Source organism: Cupressus sempervirens, chromosome 3, assembly GCF_028749045.1.
Source record: "Cupressus sempervirens isolate cs-2001-9-10 chromosome 3, ASM2874904v1, whole genome shotgun sequence".
Classification (NCBI taxonomy): Eukaryota; Viridiplantae; Streptophyta; class Pinopsida; order Cupressales; family Cupressaceae; genus Cupressus; species Cupressus sempervirens.
In genome coordinates, this window is record NC_143120.1 from 876366446 (window position 1) to 876383554 (window position 17109).

Sequence of the window (17109 nt, forward strand, 5' to 3'; positions counted from 1 at the left end):
TGATTTATTGAAATATAATTGATTAAGGAGAGGTGTGAACTTTATTGAACATCTTACAATCAAATCTTATTGACTCAAATAGTTCACAAGGCTCTGCTAAGGCCCTTGATTCTTCTTATGTAGTTCTAAATTATTACTGGTCATATTTGTTGTTTGATGTGTTGCTTGAGGGACTAACCATGCCCTAAATTAACATCACCTAGATTCCAAGATAAAAAGGAAAAGTCCACTATCAATGAACCCTTGATCAGTAAATGAAATTAAATAGTTCTTGATGAATTCATTAGAAATCGAGTGAGTCTTCTTGAATGCAAGACTCTCACATCTTAAGAAATAAAATTAGAACAACTATCCAAATAAATTTGATAGAATAGATACTTCATCCTTTAACCCAAAAAATAAAAAAATCAAACCTATGACTTGTGCTCTCAAATCATATAGCTCCAAATCCATTAAAAATCCACAATTTTCTCATGGCAAATCCTCTTTCAACGTAACTCCTCGTGTGTACTCTCCATTGTCCAACCTACAAAATAAATCCAACTTAGACTTTCCAAATTTCCACCAATTTGTTCAAACATGCTGGCTGACCGAGCTGATTAAAAAACACGTCCCAGAATTATGCGCACGTGATCAAACGATAAATCTGACTCGCAAACATCGCGCCGGAGAAAGGTCAAGGAAGCTTCCCCCTTTACAGTAATCGTCTTTGACGCGAAACAATATTATATCCTTTCCTTTCTGCTTCAACTGAACCAAAATCCTACTTATAAAAATCCAACAGGTTCCAGGTTCGAATCGCAATCGAGCAGTCCAAGGTTCTTGGTTCGAAGAGCGATCAACCAGTCCGAGGTTCGAGGTTCGAATCGCAATGGAGAATCAAAGAAGCAGAGGGCGAGCCTTAGGGTTAAGGCTCCCGACTGTTCCACGAGAGGATCTCTTCGGCGGAGGCCCGAGGCCATTGCCGCTCCCGCCGCCGCCCGCTGCAAGGCAGCCTTCGAATTCAAACCCTAATTCCGGTGTAAACCCTAACGAGGCAGCCATGGCCACGAACACTACCAGAGAAGTGAGCGACCCGGCGGATTTGGAAAAAGTTGAAATCTTAGGGTACGGCGCGGGCGGGAAAGTGTACAAGGTCCGGCACCGGCGGATGCAGTGCCTCTACGCCCTAAAGATCGTGCACGGCAACCACGATCTGTCCACCAGAGGCCAGATCCTGCGAGAGATGGACATCCTACGGCGGACGGATTCCCCCTTTGTCGTCAAATGCCACGGCGTTTTTGATCGCGGCGGCGAGATCCAGTTCGTGCTGGAGTACATGGACAGGGATTCACTCGACAAGCGCCCTACGCCGCGGCTTCCCGAGCCCTTTCTGGCCGAGGTTGCACGGCAGGTACTCCTTGGCCTCAAGTACCTTCACAGCCACAAGATCGTGCATCGCGACATAAAGCCTTCAAATCTTTTGCTCAATTCCGAGCAGCAAGTCAAGATCGCGGATTTCGGCGTGAGCCGGATCTTGTCTCGAACCCTAGATCCCTGCAATTCTTATGTAGGGACATATGCGTATATGAGCCCTGAGAGAATCGATCCGGACGAGAATGACGGTCATTATGACGGCTACGCAGGGGATATTTGGAGCCTGGGATTGACTCTTCTGGAGTGCTATATCGGAAGATTTCCGTTTTCTTCCTCTGGTTCGCAGCTCGACTGGCCGTCTCTAATGGCGGCCATTTGTTACGGCGAGCCGCCCCTACCTCCTCCTTCGGCTTCCCCTGAATTTCAGGACTTCATTCGACGTTGTCTGAGAAAGGATGCTGCTCAGCGCTGGACGGCGGCGCAGTTGTTGTCGCACCCGTTTATTTCCAAAGCTGCTCCTCTGTCTCTGTAAAATGGCATGGCTTCCATTAATGCTTCTGACATAATTCTTTCGCCCTTTCTGAACTGATGAGTATGGGCTGCTTGTTCTGTTCTGTTGGAAGATCATTTGGCGGCCCTGATTCATGTAGTTTGATTTGATTTGATTTGATTTAGCAGGAAGGAATTTCTAAGGAGTTTTGAGGAATTTCTTCAGAATTGTTGAGACTGATTTTAAATTTTTAGGGGAGTTTTGAGGAATTTCTTAAAAATGATTTGAAGAGTGTTTCTGATTCTGATGACGGATCAGCCAGTGTGTTTTTAAATTGGATCATAATGGCTACAGTAATCACATATATTAAAGAATATGAAAATCTAATGTTATTAATGATTTAAAAGATTCATAAATGATGTTGGTTCTCTATTTTGCAATTTGAATTGGTAATAAATTTTTTTGTCGATTTGGAGAAGGATTAACAATATCAAATTTCCCAATTTATTAGTAATGTAACAACTAGTTTCTGGATTAGATTATGTCAGTTTTTTTAGCATCATTAATTTGTTTTACTAAATATTTTTGCTATTATTTCTGGATTGGATTGTGTGTAACCATCAACAATATGTATAAACAGGATGAATAAACGAATTTCAAGCAATTACAGAATTGTGAAGTATTGTTAATTGAGGGCCTGTTTGGTTGATGGAATAGGAATGGAAAATTTTGGAATACGATTTTTGTATTCCCATTTTGCCTCTAAAATGAGCTTATACCCATTCCAAAAAATACTTGTTATTGGAATAGCCATTCCTATGCCCAATATCACATGCTTATTCTCCATTCCTATGCTAGTGGTCAAACGGGCCCTGAAAGAATTGTGAAGTATTGTTAATTGTAAGATGAGAAGATTGTAATGATAATTTATTTATATTATTAGGTTTTTTTCCATTTACAAATATTGACATAGTTTTCAAAATAGGCATATGTAAATTCTTAAAATTCTCAATTTTCTGTTTGGGTGCACCTAATTAGAATTGCAGCAGGAATATAAGTGGAATATGCATATGTAAAATTTTAAAATTTAGAATTCTTTGTCTGGGTGCACCAAATCAGAATTGCAAATAGGAAGATGTACTCTAATTTTGGCCCAAAAATGAGTATTTGCAATTCCACCTACATAGATGGAATTAGTACATATTCCTATTCCACTTTTATTAGTCTCTGCCTTGCATAAGGCAGAGTACTAATGTTTCTAGTGGGCGGAATTAATTTTTATAATCAAAGCTAATGAATGATTTTCTAAAGTTGAAGAAGCAGTTCATTTTTTAAAATAAAAGAACTAGTTTATTTTTAAAATAATTTTGAATCAATAATTCTTATTTTTTGATTGGCTAGAGACAATTATGCTAGAGGTAAAAATGATGTTTTAGAAGAAAAATTGTGGAAAATAAATTCTAGAAACTTCTTTCAATTTCCAATTCTTAATTTAAAGTCAGAAAATTGTAGTGTAAGCAATGGTGAGAGCCAAGCTCACAACATCCCTACCATTTCCTGCCTTCTTCTCTTCCTCTAGCTTTTGCAGCATGCTTCTGGTCTTGTTGCCGCAAAACAGTGTTGCTCAATTTTTTGTACCTCTTCGATGCCAAATTCCTCAACGCTGCAACTTCCACTTTCTACCTGCAAAAATCATCTCTGGAAAGAATGCTCTCCAAAATGACATAAATCATAAATCATTTTTCATATGTTGGTTGTTTTTTAAAATCATGAATTGAGGATGATAAATTAATTATCTTATTGACTATTAGATTTGCATTCTTGTAAATTTTTATTATTATTTTACTTTAATTTTTCTTTTCAAATATTTATTATTAAAAGATTTCAGTTATCCATTGACAAAATATCTTTTAAATATAGAATCCAAAATTTTGATACACTTAATTTAAGATTGAGCAATAAAAATAACATCACTTATCTAATTTAAAATACTAAATTTAATATGTTTTTTTTTGTTAAAATAGTATGTTTGAATTTCTAATTTAAAATTGATCCATAAATTAACATTAGCTATCTTCATTTAAATATCACTTCTTCTATATATGATTTTCTTCAATAACTTATAAATTTTATTTTTTTATATTTCTATTAAAATAAAGGTCGAGTTAAATTAATACGAAATATATTATTAACATATTTTTGAAAAAGTATAGACTAATGTTGAGATGAGTACAATTTAATTAATAAACAACATAATTTTCATGATAAAATTGAAGAATTATTTCTATTATAATATTCAGATTTTAAACAGTAATTATTTTAGACTTATAAAAAATAAAATGTATCTACAACAAACAAACAAACTATAACCCTTGGGGACAATCTGATTAAATAATTATTTCAGCTATAGATGAAAAATCACAATACAAACAAGAAAGCAATTTGTCCTTGATATATGCTACATTGGCATGACATTTTTGTGAAAAAATCTTTACTTTTAGCTTCATAAATTTTTATCAAACAATTTTTCATTTTTCATTTTTATTATCACTTTTGGGCTTTAAAATTAATCTTCTAGAAATTTTAACTTCTCAAAATGTTGATGTCATGATAAAGCATAGATTTTTTATATGTTGACATAATGATTAAATCATAGATATTGGAAATTAATAAATTATGTTTTCTATTATCTTTATTAAATTTAGAATCTTACTAAAAGTTCCCTTGTTTAATTTTTAGTCAAATGTGACACTTGTAATTTGTTCTAGACAATTTGCTCTACAATGCTCATAGCTAGTGTGAACAACTATAGAAAGTAAAGAAACTTTTCAAAACTATAATAAAGACTCCATTTACCTATAATCATAGAAAAAATATGCAAACAATATCTCCTCTTTCTAACTTTTTTACTACAAAGGCAGGGACTCAAACTCTAATAGAACTCTTGTTTATTTTAGAATACATAAATTTTTGGGTCTGTGAATTCCCCATCAAATTTTGACTAAACCAAACAAGAAGAGGAATATGTATCCCCATTTTCTATTCCAAAATAACTATTCCAGAATAACAATTCCAATTCCCACATTTCTATTCCTGTAGCCAAATGAACCCATAATGTAATGGACTGTAGAAAGACATTTTAGAAGTTTTTGAATTATACCGTGTGAATTTTCATCATCAATTATTCTAAGTGATCTATCATCAGTATGAAGCAATAACTGGACATCTAAGATATTTTTAATTTTTTGATATCATGAGAGTTATTATCTTGGTTCAAGTCAGGGTAGGTAATGAGCGGTGGACTTCATTCTTGACATGAATGCAGTGTATGAATATGAATGAATTTTGTCTTCAAAAAACAAAGCTCATAAACATGTTTATCCAACAAAACTTTGGAGCACGAGATGCTTTAAAATATGATTATTGAATGTAGACTCAATATGTTTCTTTATTGCTTGATCTTGTTATGAAGATGAAGAATCTAAAGATTTTTTCTTCGACTTGCACGAAGAATTAGTGTAGTGAATATTGCATGCATCTACCTTACAAAGATGCAAACTCATAAGTTTAGTAGATTAGCAAGGGCATCAACTTAAATGTAAAGAGTCAAACTAGTGAGCACAATAGATCAGCAAGGGACAATGCTCATGATCATAGTGGTCCAAGGAGGGCTTGAATCTTGGTAGCTACAATCATGTCATAATTCAACTATTGCAACATATCATGAAATACTAAATGTATATGCTTTAATATCTATGTTTTTTATTTATTGTGAAAATTAACCAAATTGAGTTTGACCATGTTACTCTCTCTAGTTTGGTGTTGGTCCATTTTAGATTGCGAGGGTGTTTTTAATATCAACCCTATAGTTTTGGAAGGTTAAAGGAAACAAATGATAAGTTATGGCTTGAACCAATTGAATGAATAGGTCTTGTAGACTACAAAACCCACTATATCACATATGAGGCTTGCCCAATCGAATATGAGGGTGCATTTTATTAACCACCTAATGTTTTTGTTGAATTAATAGAGAAAAGAAAAAGAAAAACAAAGTTATGGCTTGTACCTTTTGAAATGATTGTTTAGCCTACAAAACTCATTCTTTCTCACTTGTCCAACATAGAATATGAGGACATGTTTTTGAACCATCCATTTTTTTGAGTTAATAACAAAAAGAGGAAAAAAATCTTTGAAAAAGAGAAGTTATGACTTTTACCAATCAAAATATTCATTTAGCCCACAAAACCATTTATCTCTCATTTGGACTTGGTCTACTCCGTGTACTAAATAAAAAAATTATGGCCTCTCTAAATTGAAACAAATAAGTTGTTTAGGTTGCAAAATCCATTATCTTTCCTTTGGACTTGGTCCAATCTACTATTTGAGGGTGTACTTTTTAATCACTCATTTGTTTTTGGCAAATCAAACTAGAAAAAAGACAAAAGAAAAATTATGGTTTCTATCAATTGAAAAAAAAAGTTGTTTATTCTACAAATACCATTGTAGGTGGTCCACTCTACAAATTGGAGTGTATTTTTTAACCACTCATTTATTTTTGGATTTTAAACGAAAGAAAAAATGTAAGTTATGGTTCCTTTCAATTGAATCCACAAGTTGTTTGGACAACAAAAGAAAACAAGAGGCACAAGTGTCAAAGTTCCTACCTGTTGTATAGTGTTTTTAGGAGTAAGATTTGGTAAAATGAAAATGTGTGTTAAAGGAAGAGGGGATGAATTATGTCATAGAATAATAATAGCAATACATATTTGAACAATGTTTCAACCACAAGTTTGTATGAGAAAATGATGAATATTGCGAATTGCATTTCTTTCCTTATTATTGAGGTCAACTTAAAAATTATGATTGCACAACTTGGTACATTAGTTGTTTAACTAGATTTTTCAAATTTTTGTAAATTTTATTAAGTAATTATCGTTGATAATCTTATTTAAAAATTTCTATTGAATACATATTTTTTTATTTTCTAAAATGTTTCATAATTTTAATCTAAAAATATAGTTCTTAAAGTGTTAAATTACAATAACACAAATTTCAACTTACCACAAGTTAAGGATTGTTAATTCTTATAATACAAAATAAAATAAGTAGAAAAAAGCTAAGATGACCTATTTCTTAAAAACTTAAAAAAAAAATATAATATAACATTTTTAATTTTAGATATAACAAAAATATATTTCATAATAAATATATTATTTCATAACCACATTTCGTATAATCTTTTATTAACCAATTTAAAACATCTACAATAAGTATTTCATATTTAACTTAAAAATTAAATTAAGATAAAAAAAATATTTAAAAAATAAAATTAATAAGTAATAACATCTATTAAAATCTATTATAAAAATATATATTTAGATGTAGAAAATGATTGAATCTTATAAGTTTTAAAATTTAAAAACAATAGTTACATAGAATAAATATATTTAAAATAATTTTCTTATAAATTAAATCAAACATGGATAAAAAATTACAAAATAATATCTAGTGACATTAATAAATAAAAAATTCTGTCTTCAATTTCAAAAAAAAATCAAATATAAAAGTCAGTCACTTGCTATGAAAAAACAATAGAAAAATAGCTCTGCGGCCACGAGTTTAAATTTTCGTCTTCCAAAGGAAGTAATACATTAATTTAGCCATGAATAAATGTAGGTTGCCGAAAGTGGCCACTAATGATTGGGTTTTTTAAAATTTTGATATTTTCTTTTCAAAATTTGATTTTTCTTCCTTAAAGAGTACCAATAACAATGTAGATAAATTGTTTTTTTCTTAATTTAATAAATATAGGAAAAATGAAACTTTATAAAAAAGTTAAGATCTCAAAAAATTCATAACTGTGATTGGTCAAACTAATATGTTTATTTGCTCCTAGTCGATGCATTAGTACCCTGCCACTGGCAAGAACTAACAATATATATCTATTACATACATATATGTTATCGATATCAATTTAAAGTGAAATGAATTCATAGATCAAATCAACAAGTTTTTAATGCTATCAAAGCTAATAGAATGTCTATAACATTAATTGATTAACACGAATAAATTCTTTATGTCACAAAAATTGATTCCAACATCTTTTTATAATAAAAATATTTGTAATGAATAAGTTGCTTAGGTCACCACTAATTATAATCTCATTTTATTGTTGAAATATTAACTTTTAGGAAAATAGAGTTGTTCACATTGAAGAAAGCATATTTTTTTTTTGCATTGTTTCAATATGAAAACTAAAATTCACAATTATTTTTTCTTTTAATAACACTTTCAAAATAAAACTTTCTAGTATTCAAATATATGACGTCATCTATTTTAAAATCCAAATCTACATTCAAAATTCTTATAAATTATTCAAATTTAACTTTTTAAATTATATATTAAAAATTGAAACATATCAACATCCTCTGAATTAGAATTATCCATTTTAAAAATCAATCTTCTCTAATATAATACAAAGAGTGAAAAATAGTTATTCTATCAAGATGACCTAAATTTGAATGTGTGGCTCCCTCAATTTAAAAAAATAAAAATTTCATTCAAACATTCAAACGTTTTATACATTATTTCAATTGATAATAAACTAAAAATAGTAATCGATATAAATTTTAATCGAATTATCTATTCACTAATATCACATCGATTTTTTTGGTAAACGTCAACCAAATTAAATAAAAATAATAATAATAGAAACAAAATTTGACCAATAACAATAAAACAAGATCCAGAACTAATCTTTAAAAAACGCGGAACTGTAACGTATTATATTTGACCGTCTAAATTATATGTAAGTTAAAAAATCTTGTTCTCACTGCCACCGAACAAGTCATGAACATTCTTAGCTTCGGATTTCATTACAAATTTACAAGGAATTGCATTTAAATTATTTCTAACATAATTTTGTTCCCATAAGTAGAACAAGTGAAGTTCAAATCATTATTGGTACTTGTCGATAGGCTAATTAGCACTTGCCCATTAAATTTATCATTTTGAAATTTAATTATAAAATACATAGTTAGTATTAAATTTTTTTGATGATTTGATTGGGTAAATCGTTTTGAATCTTATAATGCGCAGATTGAAGTTAAATATTTTTATTTGTGAATAAATTAGTTTAGATGTTTTTACTTTCAATCTTCTATTTATAAGAATTAATTTTTTTATTCAACTAAAATATTTTTAAAAATATTATCTATACTTATATTATATAATATTTTAAGAAACATTATTATATATAATTATTATCTAAATATTTTATTTTCATATTATAATTTATTTATAATAGTATATATGAATAGAATTTAACTATATAAGATTTGTGTTGATTAAAATATTTTATATACTGATAAATTTATTATTTTAACATTAGATTTATTCTAAAAACTATTAAAACTAAGGCAAGTACTAAGCCATTGTATGACACTTGTTTATATTTCTAACATAAACACTTCAAATCATTATTTATATTTCTAACATAATTTTATTCCCATAACGAGAACACTTGGAATTAAACTTTGATGTTTTCCTCAGTGTAATCTTATGGACATGCATCTTTTAATATTGGATAAAACATAGATTGGAAGGATGTCTTTAAGGATTCCATTAGTTTATTATTAGTTAATTTAAAAAAAATATTTTAGCTACTATTTTTTAGTATTAATTGTTGTTAAAAAGATTATGAAATTATTAGTTTTGTATTTTATAAGGTTGAAATTTTAAGACTCAATTATTAAGATTATCTCTGTACTAGGCATAGAATAAAATATGTAAGAAATTGTTGGTTAACAGTTTGTCTTCCTTAATTCTTTGGTTTATACCCCGACTCTCAGAGTGCCCAATGACTAAAGGAAAACAAAGAAGTTAACAACACAATGGGTCAGTGTAATAATCTATCAGAGACCCTAAATTGAAAGGCACAACTCCCTTTAAAATGCAAGATTTGCAATGAATTTTTTTTAAAAAGTTTTGGGGGTATGCTCTTAACTAGAGAGTAGAAGAGGCCAACAACTAGATTGTTCAACACTTCAAACAACCTACGCAATTTTCAAAAAGGAGACTAACATCTATTATGCAACCTATTCTAATCCAAATGCAAGATTAAAATACATGCAATGCTACCTATAATGGAAAAAGAGAGGAAAGGATGACTGATTGGGAAATTCCCAAATTGTTGTAATAGCTAAGTTTTGCCAATACCCAGATTGTCCCCTTTTCGGCTACTTCATTAGTCATTTTCTAAACTTCTCAAACAATAAACTGAAACACGCATGAACTACAATGCACAACACAATGAAAAGAATAATGCTTATGCTAAGGAAAGTAAAGCTTACAATCCACTAAGATAAAAGAAATAAAACCAAGTTTACTTGCGATCATTCAATTTCAGTTACAACACATTCATTCCAAACATCATAGAACAACTAAATGAACAAAAAATTTAACATGTAGACTTAGAGTCACACACAGTAGTCCCAGCTAAAGGGGTTCGCCCAAAAATAACTTTGCCAATCTTGTTAACTACTCAAAAGGTTACATATATATGTCTCTTCAAAATGGCTAGTTACATTTGATGATTGCAATGTAGAGCATCTCTGCACAGTGGAAGCTGAAAATAAGACTTAACTGAGTCATCTTCCATTATAGAGTTGTTGCCAAGTTTTAGTCTTCCCCTTTATAGCTTGAAGTCATTGGTATGAAAGTGAATGTGATGTCTAAGTGTTCATAGGTCACTTCTCATCTTTCTCGAAGTACTCTACTTTGTTTGTCTTTTGGATTTTCCCCTTGCATTACCTTTACCCACCATCTATGCGGGTTTCCTATTTTTCCAATGCACGTGAGGTCTAGGTGATCTAGGGATGGTTGGCAAGTGTTCTGGTGTCCTCTCGATGAGAAGTAAGTTTTCTGCACTTCATTCTCTATTGTCTTTCCCTAACATTGCATATCCCACAAATCCTGAGCTTTCAAGTTGATTTTCCCCTTGAGAAAACTCTATCAAGTGCGAATCCAAAGGATGAAGTCGTGATATGGATTAATAGGCTAAGAATATGATTATGTTATGCTATTTGAGAGGCTTCAAAGTAGTGAAATAGTTTTCAAAATGGTCATCCACCCTCGCAAATGTTAATGCTAATTGCCAAGTTAGAGTTGTAAAAGAGCAATTTACTAAGAATCACTTGATTGTGACTTGTTTTTGGTTTGAAGAATTTTAAGTTGCAAAGGTGTGAAAGACAACAATGGTTAAGTTAAGTGGTTATTGCATCTTTGTCGGTGGTTAAAGGTAACCCAAAGTTAAGGTAGTGAAGCAGTGAAATGCTTTGATCCTGGCTTCACAGGGTTAAGAAATGTGTTAAGAATTCAAGTTGTGAGGTTGCAATGAAAGGAAACAGTTAACCTCAGATGGTCATCGCAAAGTCATAGGAGTCTGATTTAGAATGAAAGCATACATTCTGAAGGTGGAAAAAGGATAATCAAGACAAGGATCACAATATCACACTGTTAGAGCAAGCCTTGTGTTTGGCAGTTGCGAAGGGGCGACAAAGGTAAAGATAAAAGCAGTTGCACAATCGCAAAGAGTTAAGGTGGACTTATGGTTAAAGTGTTGAAGTAGTGCAATACTCATGATCACATGCCCACTAGGTTAGAGCTTTAAATCAAGGCCAAAATGAATCTCACTCAAATTTGTGGAGAAAGAATGAAGTTTCGTTGATCTACTGCATTTCAAAAAATGTTGCCAAGAAAGGAGTTTTTCACTTCAAGGCAATGAAAATGGCTACTTCTCTGAGGGCTTTGAGAATAAAGAGTCAAGTTACTCTATAGTGTGAATATTCCTTGGAGATTCTCAAAAGATACTTCTAGAGAAGTTAGTAATGAAAATGTGAACCCATCATAAAGAAGGTGCAATCTTAAAAGCTTTAGGTGGAAAGTGAAGAAATGAAGTGCACAAGCTAGCAAAAGGATCACTCCCTTTGCTGTGATTCTGAATAAGAGGAAAATTGGTTTGCGGAAAAGCTAAATGTTTCTCTCTCTCCCTCATATGTTAACACCATTAAGTATATCCACATTCTAGATTTTTAAGCGAAGTAAGGAACTTCCTATAGAGCTAAAACATTTTTATTGTTAAGTGATTCTTAGTCATATCACTTTACTTTAAGTAAAGTAAGAGAGCTTTTAGGAACTTAGTATTTTATATGCAAATGAATGGAAAGTTTAAATAACCATTACTCATGGAATTAAATGCAAATCCTGCTGTTGTAGTTGTTGGTTGAACTTAATTTTGTTCATGTGGCACCAATGTTCTAATTCCTAAAGCTATTTCATCAGAATTGCATGCAATTGGTTTCTTCAAATATAATTAAATGACTATTTATCGAGAACTACATCCTGTACAATCATAGGAATAACAATCAGAGCTGTTGGTTACAATAAGTTAATTAACTTGGAGGGTGAGTTAAAAGAGCTTACAGACACATCCTTCAAATTCTATGATTTGGGTGATCTTCATAGGAGATTTAATTCTCAACCCATTCACCCAATCACTCAGAAGCTCAATTAGAGGGGACTGGTTAAAGCACTTAGTTTTTCTATGGCAGTGCATGGACCTGAGCTCGTAAGGGAATGCATTGAAAGAAACAAATTGAAAAAAAGAAGATTTTGTTTCTTAACTAGCCTATTCTCTTATCAATCAACAAGGCATTGCTATAGTCCGCATTTGGCATTCCCATGAAGAAGCAGTATTTTGATGTATATTTTGGGTCTTTGGCATCAATGTTCAATGAAAAGAAGACCCTTAGATGAAAAGAAGACCCTTAGAGGAGAAGATATGTAGAGGACATGGTTCCAACCTGCTCGCTCAAACAAGAGAAAAATGCCAAAAACCTTTTTGGAACAAATATGAAAAGAGAAATCATGGATATCCTTGCACTCCTCCTCAGACTGAAAGGAAAAGAGGAGATTTTGGAGTTCATCAAATACCATTTCTTCCTAGTACAAGAAATCTGTGCTATGGATATGCAAATCATCTAGACACAGATAATTTGTGATGAGCTTGCTCCTATTTGAATTTGGCCAAAGGATTCAAGCAATTCTACATGTCCTCTTATTTGATCTATTCTTTGGCAACTTACCACTTGTGGCCCAACCTCCCTAGCACCCCAAATTATGATGAGTGCACCAAAGTTTATGAATTTTACCGACATCTGTAGCTGCAAAGAAGCTATGAGGAGTACATAGCTGTCAATGATGCTTTCACAATAAGCCTATGCCAAGAATTCCAAGGATGCCTTGAAAGGAGATTCTCACCGGAGGCAATTTCGACCATAAGCTAGTTCAGATGCTCATTCATCTAGTTTTTGAGTTTCTCCTATTTGTGACTAGAAGCTTATGATGGATTTCCCAAGAGGTTTTTGAGATATCCTGAAGACAAGGTAGTCCTAGTCAAACTATGCCGACAAATCCTTTAAGTGAATACCCTATGCTCCAATGTAAACAAGATAGCCAATATTCCCTTCCCTATAGTTGTTGGCCTATATTCATGTGCCTTCAGATTAGATGCTCAGGATTTGGTAAAAAGTTTTGAGAGAAAAACTAAGTTGATAGACTATGAGGTGCTCACGCCTCAATATGATCCAGTTAACTTTGTAAAGGATCATTTGAAGTTGGGATATGCCTACAGGCATGTTTTGGATATTGAAGACTTCTAGTTTGGGTGTCTCAATGAGTACCAAACTCAGGAGAGATTTTGGTCGTAGCTAACCATTAATGAAATAAAATTATATAATGATTTTGTTGATGTTTCTGACCTTGCAGATGATGGAGCCTACATGCACCCCACATCTTATGAGAAGATCAAAGGCACCCCATTTTTTTCTACTCCACCTATAGATCTAGTCAGTTACACAATGGAGGTTCTTATGCAAGGGATAATCAAGAGAACATAAAAATGGGTGGAGTGGACTAGAGCAAGGAAGAAAAGGACCAGAAGCACTGGTTCTATCGGTGGAGTATTAGCTGGAGCTGCCTAGTCAGCCACATAAACAACCACCATGACTACTACATCAACATCTATAGGGCCATTATAGTCCATTGGCCAAGGTGGAGACTAACAGCCAAAAAATAATGTGTTGCTCACCCCTCCCTACGGAGCTGGCCTTCTTCCAAATATCAGGAAGACTAGGGAGAAGGAGGACGATAAGGATAAGGGGAAAGAGAAAGAAAAATCAGTGGCCAAGCCATCTTCCCCTGTTCAAGTCATCAATTTGGATGGCAACACTAACCCCATAGATGGCCAAGACCAAGATGCATTTCAGCAAGGGGATACTTTAGCCCTTTTGGTAACTAAGGTAGCTGCCTTCCCTGCAACTTCTTAGAGAAAGCCAACTCTATTGATCTTGAGGAAGCTATTTGAGCCCATTGCGTTGCAATCCACTATCAATATGCTCTCTACAGAGTCATGGCTTGAAGAGACCATTGATAGGAAGAAGAGGAGATATGAGGATGCAATCCCATCAAAGGACTTGATCACACAAGTAATCTTCTCTCAACCATCCAAGAAAACAAAGAAGCAAAAGACAATTGCTACATTGGCTACAAATTCAACAACTGACCATATGCTAGTTGAGATTGCTGAGCTACAGAAACAAGGAAGATTTAATGAACTCTCAAAGGATGATTTCTAGATTAGGACAATAAATCATGGCATTCTAGTTCACAAATCCATGGTGAACATGTGGAAATCTACTAATGAGAAAATCAAGGACAAGATGGAAGAGCTTAGAGAAAAGAAGTAGAAATTGAAGGCCTCAAATAGAGAGTTAGTGGAAAACATAGGGTCTACACTTAGGAGTACTTCTTCAAGTCAATTTGACCCAAATGTAGAGCAGAACAATAATTTACTCCTAAAGGTGCAATAGGAAGGACAATTTGGGTAGATAGGTAGAGCATGGGTAGATCAGATCAAGGCTCAAAGTACCGCACTAGTTGAAAACTTGGGAAGCCTATTATTGGATTCTCACAAGCTTAGGGAGGTGGCTTCAAACCATCAGGGAACCATACAGAAGGCAACAGACAAGCTGACAGAGCAATTGGGCATTCTACAAGAAGTGATAGACATGAAGACAAATGTGGCCATTGCTCACTAGATTCTAAAGACTGGTGAGGAGTCACAATTTCACTAAAAGCAATCCTTGGAGTTTTTTATATATAAAGTTCCATGAGATCTATAAATGAACTCAAGGATGTGCACAATCTGATGCAAAAGGTTATTGAAAAGTTGTTTCAGTATTTGGAGATCTTGCACACAGAGTTCTATGTGCCCACTAATGGAAAGCTTGTGGATATTGAGAGAATGAAATCAAAGTTCATGGCATTTATCGACAAAGCTATTGAATTGCTCAACTTCCAAGTGTCCAAGATCCAAGAACTCTTAGCAATAGATGATATCATAAGGAGAGAAATGGATAAATTCTAGTCAAGGGTGGCCATAATAGATGAGATGACAGAAATGCATGACTACTAGATGGTCTAAGCCGACAATATCATCATTCTAGTTGTCAAAGAGTTAGACAAAGTAGTTGAAGCCATGAAATATTACAGAGAAAAATTAGTTACTTTTAAAAAGGCATGATGATTCTGATGCTTTTCTAGACATCTACCATTCTCCTTCTTCTATTTCCTAATTTTAGCCATTCTTGGAATTTTGTCAATCTCTATAATGAACAATGATTCAAGCTTGTCCTATTTTTAGTCTTTCTATTCAAAGATGCTTTGTGAAGAAAATCATTCATTTAATTAGCCATTATGAGAAGCCCTGCAAATGTAACCTTTTATGAAGTTAATAAGATTGACAAAATTTACTTTGGGAAAACCCCTGTAGCTAGGACTACTGTGTGAGACTTTGAGTTCGTTTTAAGTTTTGCTGTTCATTTTAGTTAAGAGTATAGTATATGGAATGAATGTGCTAATGTTGAAAGTTGAATGAATGTGAATGAACTTGGTTTTTTTTCCTTCATTCAATAGAATGTATGTCTTACTTTCTTTAGCATAAGCATGTTGTTTTTTCTCTATGTTGTACACTGTAGTTTGTTTGTTTAGGATAATTTTTTGCATAAGGAAGCTAGAAGTTGGTGTGTGATGTAGTTGAGAGATAGACAATCTGGGTATTGTCAAAACATTAGCTAAGTATGTAATTTGGGAATTACTTATTTCACCATTTCTTTCTTTCTTCTTGTTGTCGTAATTAGTAATGCATGTTTCCATTCATTGCATTTTAAGTATGAATATATTGCATTTTATGAGTTAATCCCCCTTCATTTGCCTAGGTTGTTTAAAGTGTTGAGCAACTTGGTTTTTGCCTCTTCTACTCTCTTGTTAAGAGCATACCCCCAAAACTTGAAATATAAATTCATTGCATATCTTGTAGTCATAAGGGAGCTATACCTTTCAATTTAGGGGTCTTTGATATATTACTACATTGACCCATTATGTTGTTAACTTCTTTGTTTTCTATAAGCCATTGGGTAGTCTAAGAGTCAAGGTATAAACCAAAATATCAAGGAAGACAAACTGTTAACCAATAGTTTTTTGCAACTTTATTGGGGAAGATACTTATACGTCCTAAGTTATCTTAAGTAAGTCTATCTGTGGCTTTATTGAGAAACTTAGAGATCATCTCTATAGAACTCAAATAGTTATGTATAACAACTCTTAAGGAGAAATTGTGTTGGCTCACGAGGGACAAATCCTAGTAGTGCAACCTAACCTTGGATTCCAGGATGAACAAGAGGACATAATAAATCAGTTGAATACCCTCGCCTAGGAAAAGCCAAAAGTCCCTTGACCAATATAGAAGAGTAAGATTTTCCCTCAAAAGAGAGGAAGGTAATGTTGAATATTGGGAAGGAGTATTAAAGGAAAGAAGATTAAGAGAAGTGCACCCGTTGTGAGCTAAGATAGTTCACCCTAGATTCTACATATACCCATAGTGCTCATAGTAAAGGGAAAGTTGACCTTTTGTTTGAAGAATTGTAGAAAGATGAGTTCCCTATATTGGAAGATCCTATAGGAAGATGGAGAACCCACTCTCAGGATCTAGTATATCAAGGTATCCATGGTTCTCTTTTTTCACTTCCTCACCCTGTTGCCTGAATACATAGCCATTCATCATCGCCTCCTAGTTTTCATACTCAAATCCCATCATTGTACAACTACCTCTCTCTTCATGGAGTCATTACCCCTACTGCTATCTC

The 17109-nt window shown here is 32.9% G+C and overlaps 1 pseudogene across 1 annotated transcript; it reads left to right on the top strand.

Moving 5' to 3' along the window:
- The first annotated feature begins 434 nt into the window (after positions 1-434).
- Positions 435-2252, top strand: LOC149569586 (mitogen-activated protein kinase kinase 9 pseudogene; annotated as a pseudogene). Its single transcript, XR_016362776.1, has one exon. The product of XR_016362776.1 is annotated as a mitogen-activated protein kinase kinase 9 pseudogene (transcript).
- Positions 2253-17109: the final 14857 nt, after the last annotated feature.